The sequence below is a fragment of the Cryptomeria japonica genome, chromosome 6 (assembly GCF_030272615.1).
Source record: "Cryptomeria japonica chromosome 6, Sugi_1.0, whole genome shotgun sequence".
NCBI lineage: Eukaryota > Viridiplantae > Streptophyta > Pinopsida > Cupressales > Cupressaceae > Cryptomeria > Cryptomeria japonica.
The window spans coordinates 258,677,938-258,686,370 of NC_081410.1; positions in this window are offsets into that span (position 1 = coordinate 258,677,938).

Below are 8,433 nucleotides of genomic sequence, written 5' to 3' on the forward strand. Positions count from 1 at the left end.
GATACATCGCTATGCGGGATGTGACTTGCGCGTGCTTTTTCCGCGAGGTACACTACCATGCGGGATACGCCCATTGCGTGTTTTCTCCACTTGGGGTATTGCCATGGCACGTGACGACGTGATGCGCGGTGATGTCGAGGTGCACACTGCCATGCCATGTGGGTAGTGTGACTATGTCGCACCACATGATGAGCTACTGCAATAGCTAGTCAGATGTTGCTTCCTTCCTCGTTGGTGGCTAGATGTTAGTCACACAGTGATGTTATGTGCAGTTGTGATATTATTTATATTCTTTGGGGATCAGCAATTTATTTTACGTTGACTTTGAAGGTTTAGCCACGATCTTGTGATCTTTTGCACTTTTGATTTGGTGTTGAAATTCCGGATTATTTTCTTACCTTATTGTTGGAATTAATGATTTATTACCTTTATTCGTTTGTACTTGGTGGCTGAATTGGTTTATCCTTATTGTTTTCGTATGTTGGTCTTGCTTTGAAATGTGAAATTCCTCTCCAAAGACGTATGACACGGATTTGGTAGAGAGTGTGTGAGGAAGTTGATGTAGGGAACCTTGAGGATGGGGGTATGTGAGGCTGTTATGCAGCTAGGATCCACTACTTACCTATGTGTGGTGACTATCTCTTGGAGGCTAACCACCTTGCTCAACAAGGGATATTCACAAAGGTCTTGTATGGAAGGTAGCACCGCTATGGTGTGCCTAGCACCATCGAGCCTTGAGTGAGATATTGGATGTTTTTGATCATATTGTTGTTCAGAGATCAGGCATAGAGATGCTGATCATGCATGTTGTCTTTGATCGAGCATTAGACATGCTCACATGTGGCCTTTTGTGTTATGCATTCCAGTTATGTGGATGGTTATTATTTGTATCATGGAGTAAATTGTGTTAGCTTGTCACTATGTTATGGGACATAGTCTTTGGAAAGGTTTTCTTATGCCTGGCAAGTGTAACAATGGAGTTATATTTTTGTTGCTCTTATTTATCGAAGGTTAATTTGGTTGTAGAAATTGATATTTAAGCTAGTTCTATTCAATAAAATTTTATGATAAAGATGGATTGGTAAAGGAAATTGATCTTGATGGCATGTTTTCTAGTCATGTTTGAGAGATGATTATGGTAATTGTTGTTTACCTCTTTGTAATGCTTTAATTTGGTGTAATGAAAGGAAGCAAATTCTTGTTGCTCTGCTATGATTGCGGATAATTCCTAGAATATTTTTAAGGAATGTATGGTTTTAGATGTATCTTGGCAATGGATAATGGCATTTGTAAAGGATTTTGCAAAAATATTTCATTTGATTATAGAAAGATTTCTATGTGCAATTTGATCTTTGTTGAATGAGTTTTAGGGCTGATGCGTACGATATGTTCTCCATCTAGCCTTACGACTTCCAGGAGTAAGTCAGAACCTAGGGGGGGAGAATGTAGTACCCCTGCCCTAATCAATCTCTAATCTCAGTTTAATCTTGGTTAGTTTATCTTAATATAATGTTATAGTCAGATGTTTGATTTAATGCATAGCTGTTGATGTGGTTTTCACACTAGTTGTATGCAAGTTGTTTAGTGTTCCTATTTTGTGGTATTAATATCGGGCTAACAATTTCATTAAGTTTATATATGTATGCATGTATGACTCTTGGTTGCAGGAGATTTCAGGTACAACGCCACATGAGTGCGAGGTTCGTCTTCACCTGGATTTGCAGGTTTGAGTGTACCTCTCTAATCCTTAGAGTTGGATTAGGTGGTCGTAAGACCCTAGTTGACCCTAGTCATGCTCAAGTGAGCATCATCAGTCATCGTTGGTATTCCCTTTTGTTGGGTTTGCGAGTCATCTGTTTGGTTGACCTTCTCGGTTTGCGTGCTTGGTGTGTATGGTTAAATTGATTAATTAATTAGTCCTTAGTATTCAATTTGATTAAATATGTGTTTGTGCATTAAAGATCATTGGACTAGATTAATCGAGATTTCGTTATGCGTTTTTCGTTGATATTGGATTGCTCGTTTTAAAGTGGGAGTAAGTTCAATTAAATGACTGATTTTGAATATTAAATGCGTTTTGCATATGCTGTCGAAAAAGAAAGTTCTGTATTTAATTGCAATAGATTTAATTGTTTTCTGTTGGCTTATTAAATTAGAAAGGGTAAATTGAATTAAATGAGAAAAATCGATTTTTAATTGGAAAGCAATTTAATTGTTGATATAGTTAAAATAAGAATTAATTTTGAGAATTATTTTTAAATAAAAATTTTAATTCCAAAAATGGAATTTTTGGTCAACTCTCGATTATAACCTAAATTTTGGGAAAATTTTGGGGATGGTCATTTTTGGAAAGTTTTTGGTTGGAGAATATTTTTGGATGAAATTTGGGGGATTTTGGAAGGAAGGAAGGTTTTGGGAGCTGCAGATTGGGGCTCTTCAGCAGATCTTGCCAGGAATGCGAGATCAGGTTGGATCTGCTTACCAATTTAGTTCTTGTTTATAATAAAATAAATTTGGGGTTTTGCTGTTCCTCAATCTATTTTGGGTGTTGAAACCCATTTGTGTTTGAAACCCTTTGTGTGTGGAAAGGATGAATGCCATCAAGAAAATATGATACTAAATCATTGTTCTTTTAAACCAAAATTATATTAATCGAAATTTATATTCATTTTTTTTGGTTGGGCATTTTTATTAATTTTCGAACTGTGGAGATTTATTAAAAATAAATGGGAGGTCTGTTAAAAACTCGAGGTTTGGGGTTGGAGGGCGGGGAGCGGAGCTCCACCTGCCTCCTCCTCCCCTCCGCCGCTCATTCCCGCTCGCTGTGGCCGTTTCCCCCCGCACCTTGTGCCGCTCGCAGTGGCTGCGGCTCACTACGATGGTCGTAGGTGCCGCAAGGCACCGCGGAATGTGCGTGCATCGTAGTGGTGCCGCCGCCAAGGCTCTCTGTGGCTGGGGTTTGGCTTGCCCAACCCCCGCGTTGGGAGGTGGGCCCGGCCTTCGCCACCCCCCTTTTTAAAATGCTTTTTTTTTTTGGTTAGTATTTAAATGTGGCTTTTTTTTTAATGTATTTTTTTATTATTCAAAAAAAATGCATAGATTATAATATTTTAATATTATTTAATGGGAATTTTTAATTAAGATTTAATTATGAACAATGTGGCATAAATGAATATATGCTGATGATTCTTAGATAGATTATTATGCTAGATTTAATATTAAATTGGGTATATTTTGGGTAGATGAAATATTGTTGTATTGGAAAGATCTTTTTGAGTTAAAACGTACTTTATTCCCATATATATATTGTTTGAAGATTTTAAGGGTATAAGTCATCTGGTAAGGTTCGAAATGAATATTTAACCATTGGTCATTAGAAATTTAAATGATATGCTTTTGGAAATGATTATCTTCATTTAGACTCTCTTTTTATATTATATTTCTTTGATCCGTATAGTGCATCTGGTCTTGGAAAAAAAAAAAATGAAACTGTAGAGGTCGGTTTTGAACCAGTATGTCAATGACGTTTTGATTGGAGATTAAATATCTTATTTAATTGATTAATGGTTGTCTGAGATTTATTAATATGAATTGGTTTAAAAACTCATTATGGCCTAATATGTCTGTTCGATGCTTTGAACCTTAGAGAGTTAGAAAGCCAAGAACAACCTATCCCTAGATGAGGTAGATAACTGTAATCTGATATAGATCTTGTAGAAAACTTGATCGACATTTAATGTCTAGATTAATTTGGAGAAAGATTGGTTCTGTTGAATGTTGCCTTTGCGAGTTTAATTTCTGTATTCGCTTTTAATTATGAAATGGCAAGAGTGCTTTGTTTGATAGGTCCCTGTCGTATGGAATGATTTGGGGTACCTGTATCAGTCCTCGGTCCCAAGTTGACTGTTGTTTGTGGTAGTGTCGTATTTGGTCATATCCTCTATGTGGGTGTCGAATTTTGAATCGTGGTTGACCTTAGTCGGTCAGGTCTCTAGTTTGAGTACCGTCTATCAGTGCACCTCGTATGATGTCATGTTTGACCAATGGTGGATTTCTCCATCTTGAACTTTGTTCATCTGACCATGTGTATTCCTTGGGTTTGAGTTCATCTGAGTTAGTCTAGTGTTGTATGGGAAAGTGCCTTTCGATTGGGGGCCGCGCCCAAAGTGGCTGCTGGGTAACCCGTCGAAAGTGAGTCTAATAAGTGATAACCTATTAGTAGATTAGAATGTAATCTCTAAGTAAGATAATTGTGCCTCACACATGGGATGAGTGCTATCATAGATTCAACATGTTGTGAGAAGGCCTGAAATGGCAAACCACCATCCTTGTCTTCACGAGAGGATGTGTGGGTCCACATGAGGCTTGGATGGGCCGGAGGCTCGGATTAGGTTACCAGGGTAACCCAGTGTATGGGGCCAGGACCTATGAAGACCTGCCATGGTAACCATACCAGGTTGTGTGATGACACTTGTCCCTACGTTCGCTAGTGTGTTGTTGTTTTGTCCTGTTAGGAGTACCTTTATGGGTCGTCCTTTTGTCTCTGCCCTTGTGAGTATCGGTTTCATGTTAGACCTTGGGTGGTGATGACTCAGTTTTATGGATGCTCTTCTGGACCTTTGTATTAGCTTTGATTATGTTCAGCTGGATCCTGTTCTTTTCAGGGATCGTTTATGTATTTATTGACCGGTGCGGTCGCTTGTATATTGTTTGTATTTCGCCTTGATGGCCGGATTGTAATGGTGTAACCTCTTGTATTCTTAACTTTATTATTTATCAGAGGGGTCTTGCAGTTGAGTAGACCCGGAGATGTAGCCCTTTAGGGGTGAACTCTGAGATCATTATGGTGTTATGTGATGTATTCTCTTATGTTTCCTTTATTCAGCTTTATCATGTATGAGTAGCTTATGTTAGAATGGTTAAGTGGATAAATGGAATTAACTTTAAATGCTTATTTGCAATCTTCTTGAATGCCATTGCGATCAAATGCATAAGTGGTTTAGATGAGATTTATTGTAGATGCATGTATGCAATCATCTTTTAAAATGTATTAAATTGGAATATGAAATAATGTAACTTAGAGTAATGGGATATATTTAGTTGTTGTTAAGGAAATTAAGTATATTGGAAAAGATCTCATATGTTTATGATGAAATTCTAGTGGGTTAGAATATTAGATGTATGGCTTTTTATTTTAAATGAAAAGCTTGAATGAAGATTATGAATAGATCTTAATGGATGAATCTTTGCTTGTGTTTTATATTTCCATCTTCTGAAAGAAATTATCCTAAGTAAGAATTATCTCGTATTAAGATAATCAGCTTATTGGATTAATTGTGTGAGTTAAGTGAATTGTGGAATTTAAGTAATCTCGTTGGGAAACTCTTTAGGTGTTATTTGAAGTCTTCTGCTATGTAATCTGAATCTTTGTTATCTTGTTGTATCTTATGTGGTGTAACTTTTAAAAAAAAAATTATTGCACTCTATTCTTGAGTTGTGGCTTAATCCCTTTGGAGTTTCCTGGCGGGGCATTACAGATCTGCTGATTGGGTAATGATGATTGTTCAATTTTTGGCTAATAAAATTTGGTCACGTGTCACCTGCGTGGTAGAGAATATGGAGTGTGCGGCCAATGTGGTTTAATCATAAATTTCCAAGTGTTGTCTGATAGATCCTACATGGTGGCTGGCTCTTGCTGCTGCTAAAAAAAGACAGGGAGCGGCAAGCAAAACACATGCGGAAGGATGTGGAGAGGATGCCGAAGAATGTGGTCGACGCCGCTGAGAACATGGGCAGTGGAGCAGGTAAAGTCAGTGCCAACAAGAAGTGGTGGCCGACGGTGCTTACAAGCACCGAAGAAGATCCATGGAGGAAGAATGGTCGGGTGAGAACCGTCGATGGGGAAATGACCAGGAAGGATGGATCAGCAGGAGCTACAGGAGGTGGTTTCAATGGGGCCCAAGAAAGTGGGCAGGCAGGTGGTACGACCCTACACACTACATAGGGTACGACGCCTACAAACAAATAACTTCCCCCCCACCCCTCCCTTACAAAATATAAATTCACCCAACCAAAATATATGTATATTTAAAAAAAAAACTTTTACAAATATATTTTTTTTTTAAAACTGTGAAATATTTAGAAATATAAAATTTAAAACAACAATTTCGCAAAAAAATTTAATATATTTTTTTTTAACAAAATCTATACTGTACACCCAAATTAGGCAAAAAATTCCTTTTCAGCCCAAAATGCAATTTTCACCAAAAATGATCGAATTTATACTCAATATTTATGGAAACGGCCTCCCAAATGCAATGGTGAGGTCAAAATTGCCATAGGATGACCCCAAAATGTGCATCTCCTCATATCCAAAAATGGAATGCTCCAAAAGCTCTCCAACAAGACTAATCAATGAAGCCCCAATGGCTCTGATACCATCTAAGAATTTGTTGAAAATAGCCAAGATCAAGAGCACATTGAATAGAACAAAAGAGAGACAAATATATTTTATAAGAATAAACTGTATTCTAATTGAGAGCAAAATGAGATCAACTAGATCATTAAATACAATGTATGACGAGCCTTCTTATAAAAGAAAGGCTAAGAGACAAGAGAGCACACAATGATGACATGTGGCTCAATGAGATGCAAGGGTAGGTAGGAGAAATAATAAAATATTCCACAAGAGGTGGATCACCCACCAAAGGTAGAATGTAACAACAAGATCACACCATAAAAGGTGGAATTTCTCCTACATACACACTCCCAATGTATGCACATCTCTCTAAGTGTCTCATATGCAAACTACAATGTGGTACATGTACCTAAGTAAACTTAAGTAAAGTGTAATTATATCCAACATGAATAAATAATTAAACCAACAGTTAGCATAGCAAGTTATAGTTTGATAGTGCACTTCATGATCTTTTGGCACTTCAAATGGTTCATAAATCAAACATCTAGATCAAAAGTTATGACCTCTAGAAGTTGGGTCTCCTAAAATGGGAAATATAAAAATGTGTTGGACACAAATAAGTTGTAAAAGGGAGTTACACATGTTGGTGTGTGTTTTGATACATCATATGACATCTTGGACTGGAGATAAGTTGGGCACCACTTTTTGGGTGGTTTTAGCTCATGGTTTTATAATTCTATTTGATGAGTTCATGTATCGTATCTCCTATATATTAGGTGTGTGAGATGGAGGTGGTGTGTAAGAGTCTTATAGATTTTGAGTTACCTTTGGATCTCTGGTTGGTGACACTCTTATGAGAATCTCTCTCTACAAGTATATTGTAATTTATTGTTGATTTTTGAATAATATATTGGGTGAATTTTGGAGTGTGGAGTTTTTCCCCACAGAAATTATTGTGTTGTGGTATGTATGTTATTTATGTTTATTTTGCTAAGTTTATGTAATTGTTGTAAAGATCTAAAAAGTTTTGCTTAACTCTTGTTAGTGTAGGAATTAAAGTGCTACCTTAACTTCTTTTCAGGTGGTATCAAATCTTGATCACCTTTGGTTTCAATTGTGGGTTTTTTTTTTTTTTTAACTAATCTAGATTTGAGTGAGAGCTTGTGTAGAAGATACTTTGTGATCTTGTTGTAGGAATTTTGAGATGGAAAGTTTGTGAGGAAGAATACAGGTGGATTTTTTTTTTGGAAATCTATGTAGAATCTAAAGATGGAGGATTTGTTAATAGATTTGAGATCTATGAGAAGTTATTGATGAAAATATTTTCAGACCTAAAAAATCCTACTATGACTGCTTAGTATGATGTTACAAATTGTAAAACCAATAGTTTAATCAAATTGCACTTGGTAGACTCTATTTTAATCAATGTCCATGAAGAGTCCTTTGCAAAGATGATATGGAAGAAACTTAGTGAGATGTATCAAGCCAAATCCTTAGTAAACAAGATTTTATAGAAGAAGAAATTGTATTTCTTGATAATGGAGGAGGGTAGACAAATAACGGTCCACCTAAAAGCATTCAATATGTCATAAATTTCTTTGTTCTTTTCTTGATTTGTGGGATTCTCTCGTTATGGCTATTGGAAGTACTTATGTTATTTTGAAAACTAAAGATGTGGTGGGGTATTTTCTTTCTAAAGAGATAAGAAGGAAGGTATCCATCAATGCCAAGGAGGTCCTAAGTGTTGATGGAATACTTAAGGAAAAAGGTAAGAAGATTGAGAAGCATAATAAATCCAAGTCCAAGGGGAGATTGAAATCTCTTGGAAAGTCCAAATTTATTTGTTGGAATTGTGGTAAGACTGGACACTTTCGTAAGGAGTTAAAAGAAGAAAAGAAGATGAAAAATAATATATTTGAGTCTAATTCTAAGCCTGATAAGAAAGATGGTGATGTGTTCATTGCATCTTTGGCCACTCATGTAGGTAATGATGTATGGTTAATTGACTCAGGTGC